At 39.1% G+C, this 11,328-nt stretch overlaps 1 non-coding gene across 1 annotated transcript; it reads right to left on the reverse strand.

Annotated features, from left to right (window-relative positions):
* Positions 1 to 10,884: 10,884 nt before the first annotated feature.
* Positions 10,885 to 10,958, reverse strand: Trnat-ugu (transfer RNA threonine (anticodon UGU)). The gene has a single exon. It is a non-coding gene; the product is annotated as a tRNA-Thr (tRNA).
* Between the last annotated feature and the right edge of the window lie 370 nt (positions 10,959 to 11,328).

An 11,328-nucleotide genomic window follows, 5' to 3' on the forward strand; every position in this document is an offset into this window, starting at 1 on the left:
GTGAAAGAAACTATGAATTTAAATGAGTGCATGTACGTTGCTAAGTGCAATACAACTTTAAATTTTCCATAACTTTTCTAACTAAATATACCTTTCCTCTCAAACCATTTATCCTAGAACCATGGAATTCTAACGGTCAGTTGTCTTACTGGAGGGCATAAAGAGTCGAGGGGCATGAAAGGGAAGCAGTGGTGGGGAAGGGAGTGAGACAGGGTTGTAGTCTATCCCCGATGTTATTCAATCTGTTTATTGAGCAAGCAGTAAAGGAAACAAAAGAAAAATTCGGAGTAGGAATTAAAATCCATGGAGAAGCTTTATTATAAAGAACACTGTTGCCTTTTTATTTTTGAAATTTGCCCATAAAACCTGTCTTTCTAAATTTTTCCCAAAATTTCACTATTAATATATTATTCATGAAAAATAGTCAGCTTGTTGGAAAATAGTGGAAATGCATGTAAGAAATGTTTTATGTTTTACCGTTAATATAACACAGCTTGAGATAAGGGACGTGGAAATAGATCAATTTAACATGGTGGAGATAGAAGATACCTTCTCCCCTTGAAATCTGTCTTTAAAAACAAATGAATATTTTCAAATCAACAGCTCATTTCAAGCAGTCATTACTAGAAACATCTATAATCTCCACAAAATTTTGGAAGTTAATTACTTTGGTGCAAAAAAGTCTCCATCATTCAGGAAAACGAATTTTCAATAACTTGGCAGCAGCCATAAAAAGCTTTACTACTGACAAATTTCAGTTTAAGAGGAGCCTAAAGGATTTATTAACCCATCTCCTCCGACACTATTAATGAAATGAAATTTTTTAGTAGAACTAGGGCGCGGGCGATTGTGAGTGAGTGAGTGAGTGAGTGAGTGAGTGAGAGAGAGAGAGAGAGAGAGAGAGAGAGAGAGAGAGAGAGAGAGAGAGAGAGGCGGGGGGGGGGGGTGTCAAGTAATGCGAGTACAATCACAAGTATGTCTAAATTTTCATTCCTCATTCCATGTCCATGATCAGTCTACTTGCGATCTGTGGAAGGTAAATTAGCATATTAGTTTCCCACTGAGTATCTCCTCATTATGGATCAATTGCAACGGAAAGTACATATAATCTAATCTGACCCTCTTGTCTGTCCCATTTCTGTTGAAGGTTACACATGAGACAGGTGCCTTCATATTTTTGTTGTTGTAGTCTTCAGTCCAGAGACTGGTTTGATGCAGCTCTCCATGCTACTGTATCATGTGCAAGCTTCATCTCCCAATGCCTACTGCAACCTACATCCTTCTGAATCTGCTTAGTGTATTCATCTCCTTCCTCGATTTTTATCCTCCACATTGCCCTCCAATATTAAATTGATGCCTCATAACGTGTCCTACCAACCGACCCCTTCTTCTAGTCAAGTTGTGCCACAAACTCCTCTTCTCCCTGATACTAGTCAATACCTCGTCATTAGTTATGTGATCTATCCATCTGATCATCAGCATTCTTCTGTAGCACCATATTTATAAAGCCTCTATTCTCTTCTTTATCGTCCATGATTCACTTCCATACATGGCTACAGTCCATACAAATACTCGGATAAAAGACTTCCTGATACCTAAAGCTATACTTGATGTTAAATTTTTCTTCTTCAGAAACACTTTCCTTGCCATTGCCAGCCTACAATTTATATCCTCTCTACTTCGACCATCATCAGTTATTTTGCTCCCCAAATAGCAAAACTCATTTACTACTTCAAGTGTCTCATTTCCCAATCTAATTCCCGCAGCACCACCTGACTTAATTCGATTACATTCCATTACCCTAGTTTTGCTTTTATTGATGCTCATATCATCCTTTCAGGACACTCCATTGCGTTCAGCTGCTCTTCCAGGTTCTTTGCTGTCTCTGACAGAATTATGTCATCGGCGAAACTCAAGGTTTTAATTTCTTCTTCATTGATTTAAATTCCTACTCCGAATTTTTCTTTTGTTTCCTTTACTGCTTGCTCAATAAACAGATTGAATAACATCGGGGATAGACTACAACCCTGTCTCACTACCTTCCCAACCACTGCTTCCCTTTCATGTCCCTCAACTCTTATAACTGCCATCTCGTTTCTGTACAAATTGTAAATAGCCTTTCGCTCCCTCTATTTTACCACCGCCACCTTCAGAATTTGAAAGAGTATTCCAGTCAACATTGTCAAAAGATTTCCCTAATCTAGCTTCTAAGATAAGTCGTAGGGTCAGTATTGCCTCATGTGTTCCAGTATTTCTACGGTATCCAAACTGGTGTTTCCCAAGGTCGGCTTCTACCAGTTTCTCCATTCGTCTGTAAAGAATTGGCGTTATTATTTTGCACCTGTGACTCACTAAACAAATAGTTCGGTAATTTTCACATCTGTCAACACCTGGTTTCTATGAGATTGGAATTATTATATCCTTCTTGAAGTCTGACGGTATTTCGCCTGTCTCATACACCTTCCTCATCAGATGGTAGAGTTTTGTCAAGGCTGGCTCTCCCACGGGTGTCAGTAGTTATAATGGAATGTTGTCTACTCCCGGGGCCTTGTTTCGGCTTAGGTCTTTCAGTGCTCTGTCAAACTCTTCACGCAGTATATCATCTCTCATTTCATCTTCATCTACATCCTCTTCCATTTCCATTATACTGTCCTCAAGTACACTGCCCTTGTATAGATCCTCTATATACTCCTTCCACCTTTCTGCTTTACCTTCTTTGCTTATAGCAGGGTTTCCATCTGAGCTCTTGATATGCATACAAGTGGATCTCTTTTCTCCAAAGGTTTTTTATTTATTTATTGTTCCGTGGGACCAAATTAAGGAGAAATCTCCATGGTCATGGAACGAGTCAATATATGAAATTATAACACGATAGTAGAAACAGATAAAATGAAATATAAAAACATAATCAGGCGACAAGCCGTAAGTATAAATAAAAAAAATCAACAATGTAACACTGGAATTAGCTTAATTTTTTAGCTCTTCCAGGAGCTCCTCGACAGAATAGAAGGAGTGAGCCATGAGGAAACTCTTCAGTTTAGACTTAAAAGATTTTGGGCTCCTGCTAAGATTTTAGAATTCTTGTGGTAGCTTATTGAAAATAGATGCAGCAGAATACTGCACTCCTTTCTGCACAACAGTCAAGGAAGTGCATTCCACATACAGATTTGATTTCTGCCTAATATTAACTGAGTGAAAGCTGCTAACTGTTGGGAATCGGCTAATATTGCTAATAACAAACGACATTAAAGAAAATATATGCTGTGAGGGCAATGTCAGAAATCCCAGACTATTGAATAGGGGCCGACAAGAGGTTCTGGAACTACATATAGCTCGAACAGCCCGTTTTTGAGCCAAAAATACCCTTTTAGAATCAGAAGAATTACCCCAAAAAATAATACCATATGACATACGCGTATGAAAATATACAAAGTAGACTATTTTTCGTGTTGAACTGTCACTTATTTCAGATAATGTTCTAATGGTAAATAAAGCAGCATTTAGTTTCTGAACGAGATCCTGGACATGGGCTTTCCACAACAGATTACTATCTATCCGAACGCCTAAGAACTTGAACTGTTCCGTCTCGCTTATATTATGCCCATTCTGTCTCATAAAAGTATTGGTCCTTGTTGAATTGTGAGTCAGAAACTGTAAAAACTGAGTCTTACTGTGATTTAGCATCAAATTGTTTTCCACAAGCCACGAACTTATTTCATGAACTACATTATTTGATACTGTTTCAATATTACACACAAGATCCTTCACTGCCAAACTGGTGTCATCAGCAAACAGAAATATTTTTGAATCACCTGTAATACTAGAAGGCATATCATTTATAGAAATAAGAAACAGCAGTGGCCCTAGCACCGACCCTTGGGGAATGCCCCACTTAACAGAGCCCCATTGCGACTGAACATCACTACCACTCTCAATATTGCGGAGAATTACCTTCTGCTTTCTGTTCTTAAAGTAAGAGGGAAACCAATTCTATGCTACTCCCCTTACTCCATAACGGTCCAACTTCTGCAGTAATATTTTGTGGTCAAAACAGTCAAAAGATTTCGTTAAATCAAAGAAAACACCTAGCGTCCGCAACCTTTTATTTAATCCGTCCAAAACCTCACAGAGAAAAGAGAATATAGCATTTTCAGTTGTTAAATCATTTCTTAAACCAAACTGTACATTTAACAGCAAATTATGTGAATTTAAATGCTCCAGTAACCTTGTATATACAACCTTCTCGATAACTTTAGCAAACACCGATGGCATGGAAATAGCTCTAAAGTTGTCAACATTATCCCTGTCTCCCTTTTTATAAAGTGGCTTCACTAAAGAGTACTTTAATCGGTCAGGAAACCGACCACTACTAAAAGAAAAGTTACAGATATGGCCAAGTATTGGGCTAACATACACAGAACAATACTTCAGTATTCTGCTAGATACCCCGTCATATCCATGAGTGTTCTTGGTCTTTAGTGATTTACTTATTAAGTCAATCTCCCTCTTGTCAGTATCATGGAGGAGCATTTCAGGTAACAGTATCGGAACACTTTTTTCTAAGACCGCTGTATGATTCCCTGTTGGGGCTAGGTTTCTGTTTAGTTCACCTGCTATATTCAGAAAGTGATTATTAAATACTGTACCCATATGCGACTTATCAGTAACACGAACATTCACACTACGCACTGATTCTATATCCTCGACCTGTCTCTGCAGACCAGCCACTTCCTTTGCGACTGACCATATGGTTTTAATTTTATCCTGACACTTAGCTATTCTATCTGCATACCACTTACTTTTTGCCTTCCTAATAACATTTTTAAGCACCTTACATTACTGTTTGTAATGGGCTGCTGCATTTAGATTTTGACTGTTTCTAACGTTTTGATATAATTGCCACTTTGTTCTATAAGATATTCTTATCCCTATAGACAGCCACCTAGGCTGCCTGTTAGTGCTAGTACCCTGTTTTGAACGTTCTAACGGAAAGCAACTTTCAAAGAGAACGAGAAAAGTCTTGAGAAAAGCACTATATTTATCGTCTACTGTCTCAGCGCTATAAACATCTTGCCACTCTTGTTGCTTGATAAGGTTTACAAAGGTCTCTGCAGCAACTGGATCAGCTTTCCTACACAGTTGATAACTATATTTAACATGTGTTGCAGCACAAAAATCTTTTAGAGTTATAATTTGTGCATCATGATCTGAAAGGCCATTCACCTTTTTGCTAACAGAATGCCCTTCTAGTAATGAGGAATGAACAAAAATGTAGTCTATGGTTGTTCTACTGTTCCCTTGCACTCTCGTTGGAAAGAACAAGGTTTGCATAAGATTATATGAATTAAGGAGGTCTACCGGCATCCGTTTCCTTGCAGAATCACTTACACAATTAATATTGAAGTCACCACATATAACAAACTTTTTGTATTTCCTATAAAGTGAACCAAAAACCTCCTCTAGCTTTAGCAAATATGTTGTGAAATCGGCGTCTGGGGATCTATAAATAACAACAATTAGAAGCTTAGCTCCATTAAATGTAACCACACCTACACAACATTCAAACACCTTTTCAGTGCAGTACTTTGAAACATCAATTGACTCTAATGGGATGCCGTTTTTCACATACATGGCTACTCCCCCACACCGCAAAGAGCTCCTAGAAAAGCTGCCAGCCAACCTGTATCCTGGTAAAGGAAGCCTTTGAATTATCTCCTTATTTAAGAAGTGTTCAGATATACCAATAATTTCAGAGTCAACATCTATAAGCAGTTCACTAACTTAATCTCTAATCCTTGTACATTTTGATGAAATATACTAATTCCCTCATTACTCGGATGCCTAAGCTTTGTCAAAAGTGGTTCTTTTGTTAGAGAGAATTCCCTTAAGCAGGAATACCTATCAGCTGACTTCAATCTAAAAAACGTGCAGCTGTAACATCCACTATTGCAGGAATTTTCCCATGAGTGCTCCCACCACCCCCACCTATGCTGTCACTTTAATTTTCCTGTAGGCAGTATCTATCTTACCCCTAGTGATATGCGCCTCTACATCCTTACATTTGTCCTCTAGCCATCCATGCTTAGCCATTTGCACTTCCTGTCGATCTCATTTTATGCTTCATTTACTGAATTTTTGTAATTTCTCCTTTCATAAATTAAATTCAATATATCTTCTGTTACCCAAGGATTTCTACTAGCGCTCGTCTTTTTACCTAGTTGATCCTCTGCTGCCTTCACTATTTCATGCCTCAAAGCTACCCATACTTCTTCTACTGTATTACTTTCCCCCATTCCTGTCAATCGTTCCCTAATGCTCTTCCTGAAACACTCTACAACTTCTGATTCTGTCAGTTCAACCAGGTCCCATCTCCTTAAATTCCCACCTTTTTCAAGTTTCTTCAGTTTTAATCTACAGTTCATAACCAATAGATTGTGGTCAGAGTCCACATTTTCCCCTGGAAATGTCTTACAATTTAATACCTGGTTCCTAAATCTCTGTCTTACCATTATATAATCCATCTAAAATATTGCAGTATCTCCAGGTCTCTTTCACGTTTACAACCTTCTTTCATGATTCTTGGACCAAGTGTTAGCTATGATTAAGTTATGTTCTGGGCAAAAACCTACCAGGCGGCTTCCTCTCATTTCTTACCCCCATTCCATATTCACCTACTACGCTACCTTTTCTTCCTTTTTCTACTATCGAATTCCAGTCACCCATTACTATTAAATTTTCATCTCCCTCCACTATCTGAATAATTTCTTTTATCTTATCACACATTTCATCAATTTCTTCGTCATCTGCGGACTACTTGTACTACTGTGGTGGGCTTGGGCTTCTTGTCTATCTTGGCCACAACAACGCGTTCACTATGCTGCTTGTAGTAGCTAACCCGCAATCCTATTTTTCTTATTCATCATTAGACATACTCATGCGTTGGCTTCATATTAGACTTCCTAATACTTATATCTATATTCGATGCTAACAATGACGCCGGTGGATAGACTACCATGAAATAACTGACCTTCGAGAAAGTCACCAACATAAATGGCTCTGAGCACTATGGGACTCAACTGCTGTGGTCATAAGTCCCCTAGAACTTAGAACTACTTAAACCTAACTAACCTAAGGACAGCACACAACACCCAGCCATCACGAGGCAGAGAAAATCCCTGACCCCGCCGGGAATCGAACCCGGGAACCCGGGCGTGGGAAGCGAGAACGCTACCGTACGACCACGAGATGCGGGCTCACGAATATAACCGACAAGCTAATGGGTCCTTCGCAGTAAAAGGTTTTTCGCCGCAAAAAGCGGAAAACTGGAATCCAGCAAATGAGTAAAATATATATATTCACTGACAATAAATTAGTATACGTACACCACAGTAATCTGGGATTTCTCTATTACGTAATAGTTTTGGTCTTTGTATCTTGCAGCTTTCGTTATTTTTAATTAAAAGGGATTTTAAAAGGACCGAAAGAACATTTTGGACTGCGCTACAGATAGTTCTGTTAGCACAGTCTTGACTTCGTAATCACTTTTTTTGACTTCGGCAACTCTCAACCAAAATCTCCAACCTAACCGAGACAATGCGCTACGATACAGCCGAGATCATGACAAGAGAATGGGCTACATTACACTTGAAGTAATTTTATATACATAAGGATCTGCATGACCTGTGTACGTCTAATATAAAAGACCTCCGAAACACTCTCCTCAAATAGATCGCAATCTTCACTTGACCTTTAACTGTTACTATTTCAGAATTAAAAACCGAATTCAAAGAAAACTTGGCTACCAGTCACAAAACTAGAAAAATAAAAATAATACAAGTGAGAACGTGAAACAGGTTAGCAATAACCATAAACAGGAGATTCTACAGGAAATAAAAGTGAGAAAGGAAATTATTAATATTATCGACCGTTTAGGAACTGTAGGCTACGAAAGGGATGAAATCATTTATCGAATAATTGGTGGAAGAGTTAGTGTGTTTTAAGATTAAATCCAAACAAGAATTAGAGAAAAATATATCGAAGCTAGGCCGATATTACGAAAAATTGCTTACTCTCGAGACAAATTGTGTCATGTATTAGATGAAGAGTTTGTGCCCGTAGTACGGATAAAACAGTATCTGCAGCATCAGCAGAAACTTCGGACATGTGTTTCATATTTCATCCAAGCCTGCAGGCTATAAGTACTTAAACAAAATACCACTATAGGGAAATTACCTACGAAGAAGTTCTTGGTAAAGAAACACAGGACACAAATACGTGTGTAGGCTTAATATGCACTACAACTGTGTTTAAAAATCGCTATACTAGCTTTGGACTAACGACGAGCGAATATCAGTATAACCTGTACAGCCTGTACACTTTCCAAAGCTGTTATCCATGAAAAAGCTAAACGGCATATCGCGAACAAAATACAATTGGACACCGAAACAATGAAATTAGCTGACAATGGGCACTGACTTTACTCAATGGACACTGTTGAAAATTTGTGCCAGACCAGGATTAGCACCCGAGTCCCCTGGTTACTAGGGAGAGGCAATGATCACTGTGTCCGAATTACGCAGTGGACAACCTAATTGCACCAACTGTCCGAGCATGCCGTTCATCAGATCCAAATTCTCAATTTCTCCATAGACTGCTAATGCAGTGCTCCTTGAACATTATCCTCCTCGGCTTAATTATACAGTATATGGCAAAAAAAAAAAAAAAAAAAAAAAAAAACTGACACCGAATGTATACAAACTTGGCCTTACGAACATTGCAGACACACGTCGCACTTCAAAGAATTGACCGTTGCATTGTTTACTATAGACCACGAATCAAGTAACGTAAAAAAAAGCTCTGCGTCTATTGAGATCATGATCCAGAGTTAAAAAAACTCTAATAAGTCGCCTACATATTACAGTTGCTGCCGAAAGAGGAGAACCACTATTTTCCCAGAAACGGAAATATAGTTAAAATTATGCTTCTATTTCGGCTAGTTTCGGCGCTTACTAAAAATTGTACTGAAAGTTACATAGTGGACTCTCCCCTCCCCCCACCAGAAACGTAGTTTTCGTGACTGTTGTGCGACTTTAGTACACAGCTAGAGAAAATGTGTTAAATAAGGCGCGGACGGAAACACTAGGCTACGCTACAGGGCAATCTGCTCGCACAACGTTTACTCGGCATTCATAATCGTTGGCATAAACAACTCTCAATCAAATTACCTCCCTACAACCTAACTTAGATCTCGGGCTACACTACCCATCGGCCTGTCATCACAACCAAAATTTCATTCAGGAGGGGAGGATTTCCAGTATCTCTCTCTAGGCAAATCTGTCAGTTATTGTAGATTGATTGTCAGTCTCAACTACAAGATTTACTAATGATAAACGCTTTCGAGACGGCTCATAATTTTAGAATAGTTCTCTTCGTCTTACTTGGCATAAATTGTTCGCTGGCGTCCCTACAGCTAGCTCCCTCAGTGTCTGCTTCTGCCATCGCACCACGCCAGTCTGTTGTTGTCTTAGCAGACCGAACGCACCGCACATCCGACACCTTCGGAACCACTCAATGGCCAGTTAGTTACTGAGCCGAGCACTGTTTACAACGTGAAAGGAAAACTATGCAAAGATGTACACTCAAATGGCACGACTGAGTAGCACACACACACAGTAATATCTGTGGAATGTCCATCGACACGCGTGGAACGAAATACTTCTCGCGAACGTACAACGTCTCCGAAAAAAATCTCGTCACTATATTCCGCCATTAAGGCCAGGTTCTCATTCAAATGAGCAAAAAATGGTACATTTGGAAATCTTTTTGAGACAATGAAAATACATTCGAAGGATCTGTTTGGGAATTACAAGTGATCATACTATGAGCTTTATTTTAGATTTTCAGTAAAAAAAATGGCGCCCGTAATTATAATTTGATCAAGGGCCTGCGAGTCTGAAGTACGCAGAGTGCGTGCAGTGTGGCCCCTCAGATGTTACCTGAAATCAAAAATGGATAACATCAGTTGATACTACATTATTTCTCTGAAATTAAAAATGGATAACATCAGTCGATATGACATAAAATTTATGCAAGCGCATACCGAACCGCAATGAAACAACCTTAAATTTAAAGATACAGTGCTAATTCGAACTTTGACTTCGATTTTTGGGGGTTTGTTTCACTCCTTATGCCCACACAAAAATTAGTTAATATTAACAAATGTCACATTATAGCTATAAGCTCCTAAGAAAAATGTTTACTTTTCGGGGTCCGAGGTAGAAGTTAAGAGGTTGAATCACTTTTAGTTTATGCTGCATGCCGTTCTGAGAGATAAACGTATCTCGAAAAAAAAAGTGTTCAAAGTTTAGCGAAAACTTTTAGTTATATTATTACTTCGATTTGCATGAACTGAGTGTTACATATATATTTTTAATGTTGCTGAACAGGAAGCTGAAGTCAGATTTTCAATATTCAAAACGGCTAATTTAATACGGAGGGCACAGGATTATGTTTTGACCAATTTTTACCAAAAATTCATTTTCGTCATTTACGTTTAGTCTGCAATTCAAGGAGTGCTTATGAGCCCTACCTCTAGCTCGAATTGTTCCTACATAGCAATTCCCTGTTCTTATTGGCAGGAAAGGCCGATCTGTGTAACTTGGATATGCAGCACTCGTTATTCGTCAGTATTTACGGCGAGTATGTTTGCATGCATTCTGTAGTATGAATCGTTTTGAGCACGTGCGACATGGATACTCTTCAAATCACATTTAAGTGCCTGGCAGAAGGTTCATCGAATTACCTTCCGAATTGATAATTAATTGAAACCCTCAGATGCCGATAGGTGTTGTTGATACAACCTCGATGGGGACAGCTGAAAATATATGCCCCGACCGGGACTCGAACCCGGGATCTCCTGCTTACATGGCAGACGCTCTATCCATCTGAGCCACCGAGGACACAGATGAATAGCGCGACTGGAAGGACTTAACCCTTGCACGCTTCCCGTGAGACCCACATTCCCAACTGTCCACAATCAACATACGTAATGTACGTAATAGGTATTTGCCCATCCACTCATTACTCGGGCACACTAAGGTGACGATTCCCGTATAAGAGTTCGGGCAATCTTTGGGCATTCGCACAGACGAAGGTTAATGGCTGGGTAGCCTTTAACTACATATATGAAGATAGTAACTGTTCTCGAAGGAACAGATACCACTGATTACCGTGCAGCTTCTCTAGAATAAATGATAATTAATTGAAACCCTCAGCTGCCGACAGGTGTTGATATACCTCGATGGGGACAGCTGAAAATGTGTACCCCGA

The sequence above is a fragment of the Schistocerca cancellata genome, unplaced genomic scaffold (assembly GCF_023864275.1).
Source record: "Schistocerca cancellata isolate TAMUIC-IGC-003103 unplaced genomic scaffold, iqSchCanc2.1 HiC_scaffold_1151, whole genome shotgun sequence".
NCBI classification, from domain to species: Eukaryota; Metazoa; Arthropoda; class Insecta; order Orthoptera; family Acrididae; genus Schistocerca; species Schistocerca cancellata.